The sequence below is a fragment of the Astyanax mexicanus genome, chromosome 13, assembly GCF_023375975.1.
Source record: "Astyanax mexicanus isolate ESR-SI-001 chromosome 13, AstMex3_surface, whole genome shotgun sequence".
Taxonomy (NCBI): Eukaryota; Metazoa; Chordata; class Actinopteri; order Characiformes; family Acestrorhamphidae; genus Astyanax; species Astyanax mexicanus.
The window spans coordinates 29113187-29130550 of record NC_064420.1 but is presented as its reverse complement, the minus strand read 5'-3'; positions in this window follow the sequence as shown (position 1 = coordinate 29130550).

Below are 17364 nucleotides of genomic sequence, written 5' to 3'. Positions count from 1 at the left end.
CAATCCCTTGAGTTCTATTCGCACTGTGTGAGAGGAAATGAGATCTAGTGTTGTTTTAGTACAATTAGATTTCACCAAATGTTTCTTGAAGATGATATTTCTGCACTGTTCTTCCACTTTTTAATAATGTTTTGAGCAAGTCTTAACCTGATTTAATCATTTCAGCAATAGAAATCTCCTGAGAGGTTTTCTCTGCTTGTCTTTCCACATGGTTGTTTAACAAATGAGAAGCTACTCACTGCATCAGTTTTAAGGGTTAAATAACTTGTTTCCAGATTAAACGTAACCACTTATGCAGTAATTATCCAATGAGAGGCTTTAAGTCTCTTACCTATTTACCTCTTTATCACATTTAATCACTATTAAATGTACGTCAGCAAGCGTTGGAAAGTTTTTAGCTTGTTTTGTTGTTTTCACTCTGTGCTCCAGGTTCTCAAAGCTAGTACTCTAGTGAAAAAGAACATTACAGAAGACCTGCACGATGATGCATTTTCAGGTTCGCCTAAAAGGTTAATGTACCGTCCAAACCGTCCTTGATAAGTATCATCCCCAAAATTCCTGATCTGTCTATCTCTTCTTTAAAAGATTGAGTGAATTCAACAACTTTTTTCAGGTCACACCCCAGTTTGAGAGAAATCCAAGGCTAATAAAAACCCAATCTAGTTCAAGTCCAAGCACTACTGTATACCCCATGGCTGTTAATATAAATTATGGCCAATTCCCTTACACTGAGGAAAGTTTCCCTGTCAATAAAACGTTTCTTTCTTTAAAGAGAACTCCTCTGGCAGACAGCCACGCGCTCACTAATTATCCTGAATCTAATTAGTTTGCTTTTCTTTTTCTGCTTTCGACCCCTATTTTTTTTTTTTTTTTTCGTTTTTTTTTTTTCGCTCCTTTGGTTTTCATCTATTCCAATTAATTTCTCTTCATTAGTTACAGCGGTGTCAGCCCGACAGTTTGACTAAGTAGAAATGCACACAAAACAAAGACGAATGCAAATGCATCTCTCTCTTCCTCCCTCTTCTTATTGACAAATTCCTTTAAAGTCCTCAGTCTGCCCATTGTTAACAAGGTGCAAGAGTGACTGGCAGAACTGAACCCTTAAGAGAACATTCAACATCCTGCCAGTGTTCCACAGTGTAATTAAACGCTAAATAGAAATATAGCCAAAAACCTTTAGCAACTGATTCAAGATATTCTGGAGTTACAACCCAGTCTGGCAATGGCAGTTAGCATGGCACTAAAAGGTGTTTTATTATGAATTCTAGTGAAGCCAAAAAGACAATTAGCCAATAGATCTAAATAGAGAATGGCAACTTCTAAAGATGTGACATCAATCCATGTTGTCTTTATATTACAACTGACAATTACGTCTAATGTATCAAAACTCTGTATTGTGTCTATCCAGAATACGGCCAAATTAGTTTATGTGTCGGCACCGTAGCTTAGTAGTTAGCACATTTGCCTCCAAACACTGGGGTCTTGGGGTCAAGTCCCTATCTGGCTGGATGTGACATGAAAAACAGGGAGATCAGGTACATTGGATACCATAATCTGGTGTATATGTGTAAGTGTGTGGTATGTATGTAAGTTTGTATGTGTGTGTGTGTAAGTGTGTGTGTAAATGTGTGTATGACTGTGCCCAGATATGGATTGTCTCTCTGTCCTGTGTAATTTTGTAGTGCCCGATAAAGTCCTCCAGGTGGACGGGGGTTTCCGGTTGAGAGTACGCTGTGCGCTATTGGCTGTCGCTTCTCACCGGTGTGTGGATGAGTGTGTAAAATGTGTAAACTGTAAAGCGTCCTTGGGTTTCTAGAAAGGTGATATTTAAGTGTAACTTCATTCATTCATCATTCATTCATTCATTTGCACTTGGCCACAGGATGGGGGCGCTGTGGGAGTTCACTGATTGGTGATCTCACTCTCTGAAAGCACGTGGGATATGAATGAGTCTGCAAAATGTGCCTTAAAGTCAAATGAGTCACAGAACACTAACAAATAACCCAACTAATCCAACTAACATTTAAACTGATGGGAGAATCTAAATCATTTTCCTTCCGTTTTCCTCGTTCATTTTTACCACCCTTTTTGTCGTGTTAGTCTAAGTAAGTCTGTGCTGATTGGCTTTTGGTTTTGCTGTTTTTGCAATCATCGCAAACAGCTTTTTAAAGGCTGCTTTCAACAATCTGAAATGCTGAACCAAAAGCTTTTCTTTTGAAAACTGTCTGGTGTGTTTGGACTCCCAAATGTTTATTGCATACATCATTGTAGTACACTGAACATGAGGCCTAGATGGGGTTTCCTGTGAGATTACAACAGACCATATTCCTTTATGAGCTTTACATGAACTTTTAAACATATAAAATTACTGTTAGTGCTTGTATAACAAAATCTTCCACATGTTGGTCTTGCTTTACCACCAGAAAAGCCTCACTCAAAGCTGTTAAACAAACTGCAGGGAAAACATCAGTAGCAACAAGCTGCTGAATGTCCATTTTGTTTGTTTCGCAAGCTTTTTCTCCTAGCAGCAGACGAAAAAGACAAGCAAACTTAGTTTTTCTGGATTTGTGTGGCAACGAGTTGCTGTATGTTGTGTGTGGAAGGTTTGGTAGCTCCAACTACATAGACTTTTATTAGGACATTAAAAGTTAAGATCATTCACAGTGGTTTGTTTTTGTGACATTTTAAATCTCAATTATTTATGAATTTTTTTGTAGTCTTCTGTGACTTCTAGAGTAGGATTAAATCAGATTATGAGCCTATAAAACACATATTAAACATCTGTTTTAGAATTGAAACCTTAGCTGTCTGATTTCCTTCTTTTATTAACTTTTATCTCTCTCTCTTATTCTCTCTCCTTTTCTCGGAGGCCAAAGGAGTCTGAGTGAGAGAATGCATGACAAATCTGCTCCCACCCAATTCTGGCATTCACAGAAGACTGTTTTCCATGAAGCTATTATGTCTGTTTTTCCGTTGGCCAGAGCTGCAAAACACGAGAGAGGGTTACAGGAACGGGGAAAGGGAAAGGTGCAGAACGCGGGACGAAGAGAGATAATAAGGGAACATCTCTGTACTTGTTTTGCTCGGCTGTTTCTAATGAAAACCTCTCCCTTGCGTCTCGGCTCGCGAGCACTGGCCTGTCTGGGAGAGGAGAATGGGCGGCTTTGTGGAAATGGATTCCTCACGTTCCGTATTCCCTTTAAACTGAAGAACTTGAGAGCTTTCTCGGTTGCCAATGTCCTATCAGCCACACTTAGCAGCGGAACAGAGGAACCGGGTTGCCTGCGAGGCTGAAATTGGAGGAGGAGGGAAAGAGAGAGAGATAGAGAGAGATACCAGAGCATACCATGAACTGTACTCCGTCATGTCAATCTAGTCATGTCCATAGATCTACCTGTCAATCTCAGTGGTAACACAACACAAGTGCAGTGCTTAGTCGGAATCCTGATACTGCCTCTCCTTCAGCCGTCATCCAGAGTCAATTCTGCTGTAAACATGTAATAGTGCTATGGTAATCGCTCACCTTTACTTACGTTAATGTAGATTTTGATTTAATGTTCCTTTAAAGTTCTGTTTAACATTTTTGATCAGCACATCTTAAGATACATCAGTGATGAGCTTAAAACTTCGAACTGATTGTGCCTTCTCCACCAATCTTGCCAAGATGCAGTGTTTGTTTGTGTCTAAATTTGTGGTATCAATCAATTAAAAAATGTAATCTGATTAATCACAGCAATATTCTGTGATAAATTGTGACTAAACGCATTTGTTCTTCTTAAGACTCAAGATTTTATACTGGATTCTTAAATATATATAAAAGGATGGAATGTTAGGAATGTGCTCTGCCCTTATGATCAGGAGATCACCGGTTCGAATCCTGTTCATGTAGTTTGCCATCAGCTGCCAGAGCCCTGAGAAAGCACAATTGGTCTTGCTCTTTCTCTCTGGGTGTGGCACTCTCTGTCCTCATCACTCCAAAGGCTGATGTTGATCAGCACAAGGTGTCTGTGAGCTGATGTATCAGAACCAAATCGCTGTGCTTTCCTCCGAGCGCGCTGTGATGCTACTCTGCAATGCTGCATCAGCAGCAGTTCAAAAAGAGGCGGAGTCTGACTTAACATGTATCGAAGGAAGCATGTGCTAGTCTTCACCCTCCTGGTGTGTTGAGGCATCACTAGTGATAGAGGGAGTTCTAATGAGTGGGTTGGGTAATTGGCCATGTAAATTGGGGGAAAATTGGGAACAAAATTAGAAATAAAATATTAAAAACAATGTAAAAAAATTGTAAAATGCTTTTTTATTTATATTAGATGTATCGATTAAAATACTAGCATATGTTTGTATGTTATAAAGATAAAGCTAACTTGGGGGACTGGAATAAAGAATGCATAATAAATTGGACAGAGAAAACTTTTTTTGTACTTTTTATTGTAAGCATCTTAGCTTGATTGTAGGGATTTCTGAATTTCAAGCACACGCACCACCCAGGCAGCAGGACCTACCAACCGAAAAAGTCGTAGGTTTGAAGTTCTGACACATGCACACCCCTGCACCGAGCCTAAAAGGGTGTGAGTCGCGTGCGTAATGCACGCACAGCCTTTACGTGAAGGGTTTATGGTGGCTTGATGGAACTCGAGGCTGATCCCCAACACGGTGAGCAGCTGCTCGCCGCAGCTCACAGAGAAGCAGCACAGGCAGTCCATGACACAGGGCACCAGGTCCAAGAGCACCAGGTTATGAAGTAGGTCGGAGTCAAAGTTGGTGGATAAATTAATTTGCGTTAAAGCTTTAATGTTGACAGCCCTAGTCTTAATGCAAACTACAATGCCGCTTAGCATATAACAATAAAAAATCTGTATCAAATGCTGAAAATCCTACAGTGAACCACCACACTGGTGAGAATATCTGTTGGTATCTGTTGGAGAAAATCATGGTAGCACTTTTTTTGGACACTTTTCATGATCGATTTTACAGTAGATGCATCATAGATGCTCAACTAACATTCAACTGAATTTAAATATTAGTTAAAAAAAAACATCTGAACTCTCAATCGAACCTAAGCCTGCACTTACACCTTAAATCATTAGTCAACCCTAAAACCTAATCCTAAACCATTATCATTAGTCTAAAACTTATGAAATTAAATGAAGTTCAACTTCTATAGCGCCTTTCTAGAAACCCAAGGACACTTTACAATTTACACGTTTTTACACACAAGCACATTACACATCAACACACATCCACACACCAGTGAGAAGCGGCAGCCAATAGCGCACAGCGTACTCTCAACCAGAAACAACCTTCCACCTGGAGGACTGCATCAGGCACTACAGCAATTACCCAGGACAGAGTGCTAATCTGGGCACAGTCATACATACATTTACACACACACAAACTTACATACATACCACACACTTACACTTACACCATACACACCAGATCAATTTAGAGTATTCAATTTACCTGATCTCCATGTTTTTGGACTGTGGGAGGAAACCAGAGTCCCTAGAGGAAACCCATGCAGACACAGGGAGAGCATGGAAACTCCACCCAGATAGGGACTTGAACCCAAGACCCTAGCGCTGGGAGGCAAACGTGCTAACCACTAAGCCACCGTGCCACCTATGACCGCCTAAAACGTAAATGTAAAAATGTAAATGTAAGATTATTGTAGAGGATTAGGGTTAGGTGTAGGGTTGCATTCAATATAGAATCATTTACAAACAACTAAGAATTCAATTGAATTCAATGGAAATTTTGTTGTTTTGTAGTTAATAGTTAAGTTGACATCTAAAAAGCATAAATGTACATAGACACAGCTTGTAATACCTGTACATTGAGACTTTATAGGAACTGCCCTTTAAAAACTTTAGCTACAGTATATATCAGACAACTGTTAATAAAAGTCTTCATAAATCTGCTTTTGATTATCAGGGCGAAAAGTGAGCAACAGGAAGTTGTATTTCTAGTTGATGAAGAGTAAATGCCACATCTGTGGTTGGATCTTCTGACTCACATTTCTGGATAACACAGCTATATTTTAATGGTCAGAAATGTGGCGAACTTGGGTTCAGGGTATCTTTCCATCTGAAATTTTACTCTTTCTGAAAAGGAGTTTCAAAATCAACATCTGGTACATTAGAGGTATTTGTTTTGTTTGCTTGTTTGGCCTCTCACCCGCAGTCCTTAAAACATATTTTAACAGGATTCCCCATTAAAACAAGACCTCTTCCCCTTGAACTCCTACATTTTTTTTAATCATGTACTGTTTTAAGGTATCACAGCCCCCTCAGTCTTTTTAGTTTACAGTTCATTTTCCCAAATAAAGAGCTTTATTTCATAGAGAGGAAAAAGTAGTGTAATGCAATAGCTTTTTGCACTTTTTGTAACTTGTTGCACTAACAAATCACTAACAAGACAAGCAAGCATAAGATAACCATGCACACTCAGTGAACATACAGTGGTCACACATGCCCAGAGCAGTGGGTAGCCATTGCTACAGAATCTGGCAAGTCTTGTCAAGCCCAGGTACGTCAAACCCACAATCTTGTTATTGATACAAATATTATACTTTGTTTAACTAAAGAGCCATTTCTGCAAAAATTGTATGTTAAATGTGTTGGAGTTGGTGCAAAAAGTTGGTGGCAGCTATATGCATTCTCTCAGCTGTTGTGTGGGAAAGCTGCCCATTGTGACATCATTTCTGAACATTTTGCCATTCATTTATACAATCACTTCATTAAAACTTTGAAGGGAACATATATTATGCAAGACTCACTTTTTGCGTGCATTTGTATTTTTACAATTCTGTGAATCAGTTGAAAGAGTTTGATGTGAGGAATCATATACTTCTATGAGTCATTCGCATTGGTTCCCTTATTATGACGTCACAACAAAAAAACCTGCATAGGACCACCCTGTCACAGCCCATTAACCCCCACCAGAGCCCCACCTGCTAGATCAGTTGAATAAACACCATTTCGATCATGTTGGTTGAGAACCTCGGACTGTCCACAGGAGAACTTTGAACAAAAGATAAGTATTTTTGCAATCCAAGCCTCATGACTCCTCCACAACAGCACACAACTGATGGCTTTGACCAACAACTAGTTGATGGTCGGCAAGATCAGTGATAGTTCTTAAAATCAGGCACTTGCAGAGATTAAAGTTCTCAACCAAAATATTCCGTCAGCGCCCAAAAACAGCAAATGCAGGGAAAAGTGGAGAGAGTTGTCAAAAAATACAAAAGAAAAGAGCTAGGAAAACTACATTCAATACTTGGCAAGGACAGGGTGAAAGTGAGGGGTATAAATACTGAGGAAATCAGGTGTGTGCCATCAGTAGCTTGGAGAGTGGGAACGCTTTAGTCACATGATCAGTACTGTGTGAGAATTCTGGTGTGGTTGCATGTTGGGAAATGGAGTCCATGTAGGAAAGTTCAGAGTCCAGATTAGGTAGGCTGACAGCGTCAGGACTGACACCCTCAAACATTAAGACCAAAGAAGACAAAAAAACATGTGGATTCAATACTGAAACTACTGAAAGACACAGTTTCTTGATTTCTTCATTTTCCTCCAAATCACTTAAAAACATCGTGTCTACAAACTTGTAATTTGACAGAATAGCAGTAGCCAGCTTTTTAAGTATACAGTTGCATGTAAGTCAACAATTCTTAATTATTTTCATATTATTTAGTTTTTATCCTGAAAGCAGAAGCATTTCTGAGTGGATATGGGATAAGATATTGTGTTTAATGAAAAACGGGGGTCTTGGGTCGCCTTTTGCGGGAGCTCTTCTGACCACGTCACTCGTCACATGTACAGCCTCTGAAAGAAGATCCAGCTCAGTTCAACTGCAAACAAACTCTTGCCGCTTATCAGCTCTTTGTCTCGTTTTCTTTGCTACAACTGGACACTTCTTTGGCTTGTTTTCTGCACTAGAACTGCACTTTCTCGCCGCTTTTAACATGTTAACATGTTGTGTTCAATAAAACCATGCAAACATATGCATTTTTTGGGTGGTATTAGTTTAAGCAGACTGTGTTTGCCTATTGTTGTGACTTAGTTAAAGATCAGAACACATTTAATGACCAATTTATGCAAAAATCCAAGTAATCCCAAAGGGTTCACATACTTTTTCTTGCAACTGTATTTTGAGTACAGAACCTTTCTCTTTCTCTTTCAGAATTTGCAGATTTCGGAAAGCTTCTTTCACCCTTTCTCTCAGTCTACTGCTGCTGTACAGACTGTGCAAGTGTATTAACTACTTTCTTTCAGCATAATTTAACTCAGAGAAAAGTCTGAAATGACTCCTGAGTGAGCAGGACAAAGGACATCCGCCGGGATCAGGAGTGCAGTGAATCATGAACCAGTGAACCACAGCCCGAGCATCGGCTACCACCTGAACCCTCCTCACTGATGGCACCAGCAGCCACGGATCACATCAAGCTGTTTCCTGCCATCTTTTCATCACTTTCATCTTTTTATGTCCCCTTTTCTTTCGCAGAGAGAAAGGAAGTTGACGTCTGAAGTAGCACTTTATGAGGAGATGAAGCGCAATCAGGGAGAGACGGCCGAGATCAGAGGAGAGAAGGTTGCGAATCTGTCCACTTCAAAGCCCGAGCTACCATTAATATTCTGCTCCAGCGTCCGGTGAGATGAAAAGGCAAAGAAACGTAGGGGAGCATGTGTGAGCGGATAGCTGAGCAACATAGGTATCAAGGAGCAATTATTTCCTATCATGCAGTCAGAATTGACCCCTACGTCTCTCTGTTTCTCTATCTATCTATCTATCCATCCATCCAACCAACCAACTCTCTCGCCCTGGAGGATCCAGTATCATTAAAATCATATATATATTCATGCACAGCTCATCTAAAACAGCCGCTGGTCTTTAAGAGTCCCGGCGCTGAGAGGAGAGCGTGTGCTGTGTTTGTACGCCTCCAGTACATTTCCTCAGCTTGGACAACATCACAGCTCAGCGCTTATGAGACTCTGACTCTTAACGCTCGCTGTTTTAATTTATTTATTTGTGCCTTTTCCTGTCAAAACAGCGCAAAAAACGAGGGAGGAAAATTTCCAGCACTTTAGCGAAATGAAATTTTCTGGGAGTAAACACAAGCGGGCGCAGTAAATGTCACCGCGGCGCCTGAGTTTGAGTTGGCTGCGGCGCGGAGCTTAGCGCACGGCGGCTCGCTAAGCTGAGGGTCGCCTCTGTTTTCTCGTCAATAGCAATTAGAGCGCTGATCTCGTGCAGAGAAGCTCGGCTCCACAGACAGAAACACAGACAGAAAGAGAGAGAGAGAGAGAGAAAGAAAGAAAGAAAGAAAGAGAGGCATATAAAGAGAGATGGAGCACTTTAATGACTGGGAATTCACAAGCTAGCATAAGTGGGATAAGGTAACATCCTCACGCGCCAGACATGCAGGCCAGACGAAGAGCACACACTTATTTCACCTTTTCGCACCGTCTGGCACCAGAAGGACTGAGCTGGATGAGGCAAGTGGAAGACTGTGCCTTTGGCGGCGTGGGAGTGTTGGTATGAGAATAAAGGGTGAGAGAGAGAGCGAGAGAGAGACAGAGAAAAAAGGAGCAAAGGAGGGAGAGTTCCCCATCTCTTTACTTTTTAAGATAACAAGCACCTCACATTTGACTTAACTGGAGTAACTTTGGAATAACAAGGTACACTCTAAAACCTGACTAGTTAAGTAAACTCAAACACTTTGAGAAAAACACGATTGCCTTAAGCCAGGGGTGTCCAAACTTTTTTTGTTGGGGGCCAGAAGGAGAAATATATTTGAAGTCATGGGCCACAGACTCTATAATAACACAAATAATGAAATATACCACTTTAAACAATACATTTTCCTGATTACTTTCATTTACACACCATTTTACTTGACTTACTATCTTTACCTATCTTTGACAGTGTTGTGTAAGATTTTTCAAATCATCATTTCATGATGTCTCTTAATATTAAACTCCTTAATTACGGCAACTTTTAGACTCATTTGCCCTTTTTCTGCGCTAAAACTGCACAATCTCTCCGCTTTTAGACTCTTTGGCCCGTTTTTTTGCACTAGAAATGCGCACTCTCTCCGCTTTTAGACTCTTTGACTGTTTTTACACAACCCCAGCAAATCAAGTTACAACTATTCAAATAAAATAAATAGGCTGTAGTGATAAGAACGTCCTATCAAACAGCATCAACTTTCATTTAATTTGAGGAAACTGATTGCAACTTAAATATTTAAGTTACTCTAACTCAAATCAAACACTTAAAACAAACACTTTTTTAAAAGAGCAGCTATAAATGCAAGAAGGCAACAAATCATTTTTTAATTGGTTTGACTTTATCAGCATAAGTGATGCCAAGTTTCTGTAATATTTAAGTCATGGTAACTTAATTAGTTCAGTAAGAAATGCAGTTAGGTTTAACAGTGTACAATAACCATTAACATTAAGTTTGAATAATCATGCTTAGCTGGACAGTATTTTTCATCATTAGCTCCTAAAACAGTTCAAACCATCCTATAAAAAAACATTTTATCAATTAATATGTGATAGAAATATTGCTGTTTACCCACTTAGCTCTATTTTAAGGACTCCCCCCTAAAATGCTAGCAGGTAGCACATTCCATTACCCAGAATTCCCAGCAAGCATATAAAGAAATGCTTAGTAAGCCTGCACTTCATTTAGAATCAACATCCACTGAACCAACTACAGCTGAAACGGCTCCTGGGAAACAGAAAAAGGAGGCAAAAAAAATCTGATCTGGTGAGCTCAATAAAATTTTTAAAATTGTCCCATTCTGTGCTCTGACTCTTCTTTCACTAGTGTGCATTTCTAACATTGAAATGTGTAAAATATATTTTACTATAAGCAGTTAAAATGGCATAGAAGTTAAGCAAATATTTCAATGTTTTATAAGCTTTTATGAATTATGATGACCTAACTTATTCTTAAGAAGAATTATGGGCAATCTTAAAATCCGATAACTATGGCTTAAAGTCAAATTTAAGAATTGCTTCTAAATGGGTAAAATACTTTGCAGACATGGTTAGATGTTTAAATGCATATGTGGGGACCTTAATGGATTATTTTTCTCTTTAGTTTAGTGTTTGCCATTATGTGTACCATAAGTACTAGTAGTTATTTACATATTTACATTACTTATGTATTGTTGAGATTGAATTCCCCTTGTGAAAAGGAAGTATACTTTCATGATGACCCAGGACTCAGACAAATGCAGACGTAAATAAAAGTATTTATTAGAAAAAGGAGCAGTACAGAGAGTAGTCGGGCAAAACAGGGTATATACCAAAAAACAGATAAGAGAAAAGCATACAGAGCATACAGCATACAGAGAAAACCATACCGTAACGGGGTACACAGTCCGGGGTCTAACACGGGCAGGGCAATATCAGGGAGCAGGCAAAAATCAAAGTTGAATAAACAGTCCAATGGTCAGAAAAATACGAATATAGCAGGAAACAGGGCAGGCAAAAATCGAGGTCTGGGTACACGGAAAAAAGGTAATACACGGAAAAAAAAATTGAGATCAGAGAAGCGCGTTGTAAAGCTGGACGAACCGAACAATACTCAGCAGGGAATGAGAGTTCTGAGAGAGCTTAAATAGTGTGTAAAGCAGGTGTTAGTAATTAGGGGAATTGCTTCCTGGTAAGGTCACATGATTGCCAGAGTCTCTTTGTGGTGTGTTCTGGGTATTGTAGTCTTGTGGAGCAGAATCGCAGATAGAGCTGAGTGTGGGAGAAACACCAGCGCTGACTGCGCTAGGCGTGACATATACTTAAGAACATTAAAGGTATGTTCGAATTGGGTAAAGAATACTAAAAGTGACTTTTTTTTTTTTTTCAATTTAATTTACTTTTATTTTAAAGCAATATGCCTTACATGTGTTGATAGAAAATATATAGTAGCAATAAATACAGTTTAAAGTACATTTTAGCATGTTTTTTTTTCAGTAGCATTAAGGTGTGCACACAATGTGCATCAATACATAAAGTAGTACATTTACAAGATGCTTCAAGTGTATTAAAGTATATTTATCTACTTAAGTTTGCAAAAGATGTATGAAAAAGCACAATTTATTTAATTATAAATATAGCTTAATTACAACTCAAATATACTTAAGCTGCTGTAAGTTCCAAAATGGTACAGTTTTACATGCATATAATTAAAATAGTACATATTTTTAAAAAGTATGTATGTACTTGTCCATGTTAAACAAAATAAAAATAAAATATACCTAATACCCTTTTCTTTTAAAAGGGTTTGCAAAATGATTGAAAGTGGATGGAATACAATTTATTAAATGACTGATTTAAAGGCTTTCCTTTAAAAATATATATGTATGCAGAAAAGTAAAACTTGAATCAAGAATCAAGAATCAAAAACTCTAAAGTATTTATACCACCTACATGCAGTGTATGCTATTAATTCATTTAATCACTTTAATCCACAACCATGCAGCAATCCCAAAGCATCTGTGATTTTCATCAGACATCAGAAGTGGTTTAATTCTTGCCCTGCTATTGTTTGGTGTTGTTTTTTTTTTTCTGATCTTAACTCATCTGGTCCAACTAATCAGTTAACTAGCACGCTCTTCCTGAGTTAGTGTGTGCAGTGTTAGCAGGAAAACACCATCATGCAGGACAGGGGGTCTTCCAGGACCAGGCTTTAAAGACTGGGAATTAGCACCTCATCCCTTTAATCAGATAGCACAGTCATTATTAAGATTACTGCTCTAAAGCTTCTGCATTCAAACAGCTTCTGTGCCTCATCTAACTGGATAGGCTATTGTTTCTGACGCCATGTAGAGTTCAATTAAAAAAGTCAGTATGGTAACTCGAGCAAGGCACAATTCTAAGTGTGTTCGCACAATCCAGTGTGCAATAACAGATTTTAGTTTTAGCTGAACTGTGTGAAAACTGTATTTTACTCAATGCATTTAACAAATTCCACAGCCATCAATGAACTTTAAACACCTGGAAGCCCAGATCAAAGCAATAATGGTTTGGTATCCTGTAGGGGTGTTTAATTTTTTTTGTTTGTTTGTTTTGAATCGATCTTCATTTGAATGACTCAATATCAATTCATACAAACCTAAGTTGATATGTAGAATTGGCCCAATGTCCCTGTATATGTATACAGTTTTAATGTGAGCTGGAGCAGAGGGTCTCCGCTGTGGGGAGTTTCTGTACAAATGAAAAAAGTAAAAAAAAAAAAAAAAAAAACATAAAAAAGTACTTTTCTCTTGTATTTCCACTCCCTGCTCATCCTCATTATCTACGTAGAAAAAGTCACATGTTTTAACAGAATGAAAGGGTACTAAAAGTGGAGCCCTGATGTTTGCCGTTTGATGACAGCCATCTGGACCACTAGAACGTCTGCATCGCTCGTACTCGACCGGACAGGCAGGAAGAGGAGAGGAAGACAAAAAGGGGGGATGAAAAAAAAGATGAAAAGCACCGGTATTTTCAGTATGAGGTCAGGGAGGTGAAAAAAATGGATGAAAAAGGGGAAAAGAGGGAGAGGAGGACGAACAGAAGGCCTGCCGGGGAACATGTGCTACTGTTTGGTTAGGACAGGCCTGTGATGTGATACCATCTGGCCTCTACACATGAACACACTTGCTGCATCTCAAACACATGCCCAGACACACAAACACACACACACTCTCTTTTTCCAGAATACTCAGTAAAGTGCATAGGCATAGATCTTTCTCTCTTCACACACAAACACCATATATATATATATATATATAGAGAGAGAGAGAGAGAGAGAGAGAGAGAGAGAGACATGTGCATACATGTTGCATGCAGGGACAGATTGCTAAGAGGCTACGGCCCTTTCCACAGGGAATAGCCGTCATTCTCTTTAACTCCCCCAACAATCTTTCATTCAGCACCACCGCCGCTGAGTTATTCTTGACCATTACGCTCTGTCTGAATGTACCAACACGGCCCACTGGCTATTTTACATAATCCCTTTATGAATAAACATTTTATTAGAGGGGCTCCTGGCCACTCAGAATGCTTATTGTTCAGGTGGTGATAAATATTCATTTGCCTTCACAGTGTTAGCTTGTTCGCATCCATCTCCTCTTTGCCCTTCTCCACAAGGCTAAACTCCAGCTCGGGCGATCTGGACCCAACTCTCCGGGGGCTCTGGCTTCGGCCAGTGAAATTTAAATGTGTTAGATTTGTGGAAAAAAAAAAAAAAACGCTTTCCACAAGTCAGTCACCATTCATCATCATATTGAAATGCTGTCATGCTATTGAAAAAGCTATTGCGGTTAGGCTAAAAGAAGATAGCGAACAGAAAGCCACTGAATAGAAGTAGTAATAATAAATAACAGTACATAATCTTAAAGAAACATTTGTTTGTCTGGATGCTGCAATGATAGATTAAAACCTTGTTTATTCAGAAAGCCCTCATCCGAAAGCAGGTACTAGAAAACCATGTCTATATTTATTTTTTCTTATCATAAGCAAAACAGATGCATTTAATGTATTAGAGGTCTGTGTAGGACCAATTAATGTCACATTATATAGTTGAGGGAGATCAGGTCATTTCAATAGTTGTATTCTTAGGCTGTTCGTTTTTAACCCTTTAAAAAGCTTTGGACTGCTGGCGGGACAGAAATCAGTCATTATGATAACAGTATATATTTGCGTGAGTTTATCTGAGGAATTATAGGCTCAATATAAGCAAACAAGACACAAGTTAAAAGCTTAGAATCTCACTTTTTTATTTTATACCCTTTCTAATGTTAAATTAAAAGACCACAAACTTTGCAAAGAAAGTTTTTTTTTTTTCAGTTCAGTAGCTCCTCCATTTTCACTCGCTGTTGTGTTTTACGTGGATCTCCATGGAAACATGCGCGCCCAGAGTGTAATTATGGTGTATGGCAGCAGACAATTAGCTATTTTTTAAATGCAAGAAGACGTAACTCAAATATATGCATCTGGACGGAACTAAAATTACCGGAGGACCACGGAGTTCAGCGAAAAACAGTAGGTAATTCAGCCTGTAAATTTCTCAGAGGACATCTGAAAAAACACAGACATGGTTATACATACATCACCCAGTGATCCTCCCAAACTCCCCCTCCTATTTTTTTGCATTTTTTTATTTTTTTCATTTAGGGGGGAGTCAACAAAAATCAGGGGATTTAGTTACCTTTTAAAATGTTTGCTATTAATTTTAGAATGTTCTAATTCATGTATTTAAAAAAAAATATGTCTGCTTGGTGTGATTAAAATAGTTTAGTAAACCTTTGCACTCATAGGTAACTACTAGAGTGCTGGAATGCATGTTGGACTGATCCGGGATCAGAGAATAAACAATGTCAAATGCACACACACACACACACACACACACACACACAAAAACACACACACAAGAAGACACACAGAAACACAAGCAACGAACACAAGCAGGCAAGCACGTTTTCATCTTAGCCAATCTAGACTCGTGGAGCTACGACATCATAACCATCAGGATGTCTCTAATGATGCACACTTCTCTTCAACTCCCTAACAAACTCTCTCTCTCACTCACACACACACTAACACACACACACACACACACCCAGAGACAGTGTGTCAGAGGGGAATTCTCAATGGGACAGACATAGCTCCCCGTCCCCCACCACAGGAGGATCAGTGTTGCGTGTCTGAGCCCAGACAGCCCAGGAGGGGAGCCGCCAGAGCGCGGACAGGTGTGACAGTAATTACTGCTTGGCTGTGTGTGTGGGTGTGGTTGTGTGTGTGTGTATCTGTGCGTACACTGGTCTATAAGTGTATGGGGAAATATAGGCAGACTACAATTCCCTGCACTCTGGATGACTGTGATTGCCTCACTGCAGCCCCTCCCATGCTGTTCATCATCTTCTTCATTGTGTAGAATAAGTGTGTGTTTGTCTCATCTCCGCATTTACATCTCAGGTTTGACAAGGAGCGCATCGTAACCAGTCAAACTACAGTGGAGTAAGCACGATATCAGAGTTCTGAATGAGCTACAGAAGTCACTATAAGGGCAAGTCCTGGTTATTATGTTGTAGCGCTCTGCATGCTTGTCAAGCTGATGCTGGGGAGGTGTGCTTGACTTAAGCAATAGAACACGAGAGGGAGTGTGTTATCACGAATAATTATTCGTGATAACACACGACCTCGAGTGTTCTATTGCTTTTATACAACAGTTTATTTTTACAAAATTTTAATAAATCAAAGAACTTTAAGAAATTCAGTTTGAATATGCTTTAATATGGAATGTGCCTTCCGCCAAAAAGTAGTTTCACCACAACTTAACTACAAAAAACACCTCGAAAGTTAGCTTGAAAGCAAACTTGGGAATAAGCGAAGATGATAACATTAGGAGCGTGAAATAACGCTAATACTCTCCTCTCCTGCTCTGTGGAGTCGTCTTCAGGTGAACGCTGCACATTTTTTAAGCATGTCTGCTTGTTTTGCTGGGTGGTGTTGGTTTTAGCTAGCCGGCTGGACTGTGGTTAGGTTAGCGTAGCTTGCTTTAGCTCAGCATTAACTTAGCTTAGCCTAGCCTGGCTGGTTAAGTTATCGTTCTGGCTGTCAGACGGCATTAGCCGAGCGATTTTCCCTCCCTTTTTTCCACAAAAGACAAGTAAGTGTGCCGCGTCTGAGCGCTAGCCTGTGCTAAGCTAAAGCTGCTGTTGGTGCGGGTGGAGGCGATGATTCAAAACTGTACTGTGTATATAAATACGCCGTTACTTGGCAACGCATCGGCGGAGTGATACAGGTTTAGTGTGAGAAGGCCGTGATGTTATCACGAATATCAGCACGGCTACAGCACTTCTCAACCAATCAGATCGTGAGGTTGAAACTAACTGTTGTGTAATTGTCAGCAAAGACATCTTTTGTGAGCATAAAGCATCTTCGTCGTAAAACTATGCATAAAAAACAATGGCGTCACATCAATCTTAAAAGTCGGGGGTGCAAAAAAATTAACCAGCAAGTTTTTATATTTTGCGTGTGTAAATTAACTTCTCGTGAGCACAAATTTAAAGCTCAAGAGCAAAAAAAAACAGAACAAAATATTGATCTTGAGCTTCGTTTTTCTCCTTTTGGGTGTTTTTTTACTCTCAAACCCACAGTTCTCCTCTCGCAAAAGCAAATTAACTGTGGCTGCTGTTTTTGCTTGAGTTTTTTGTGCTTGAGTTTTGAAAGGGGTGGTTTTGACAGTTTAGGGGGGTCAGGGTCACCTCCCTCAGCAAATGCTATTGGCTGATAGGACAGCAGGAGAGTTAGCTAGCTGGCTATGCTAAAATACAAAAAAACTGCTCTCCAGCATTGTTTGCCCGGG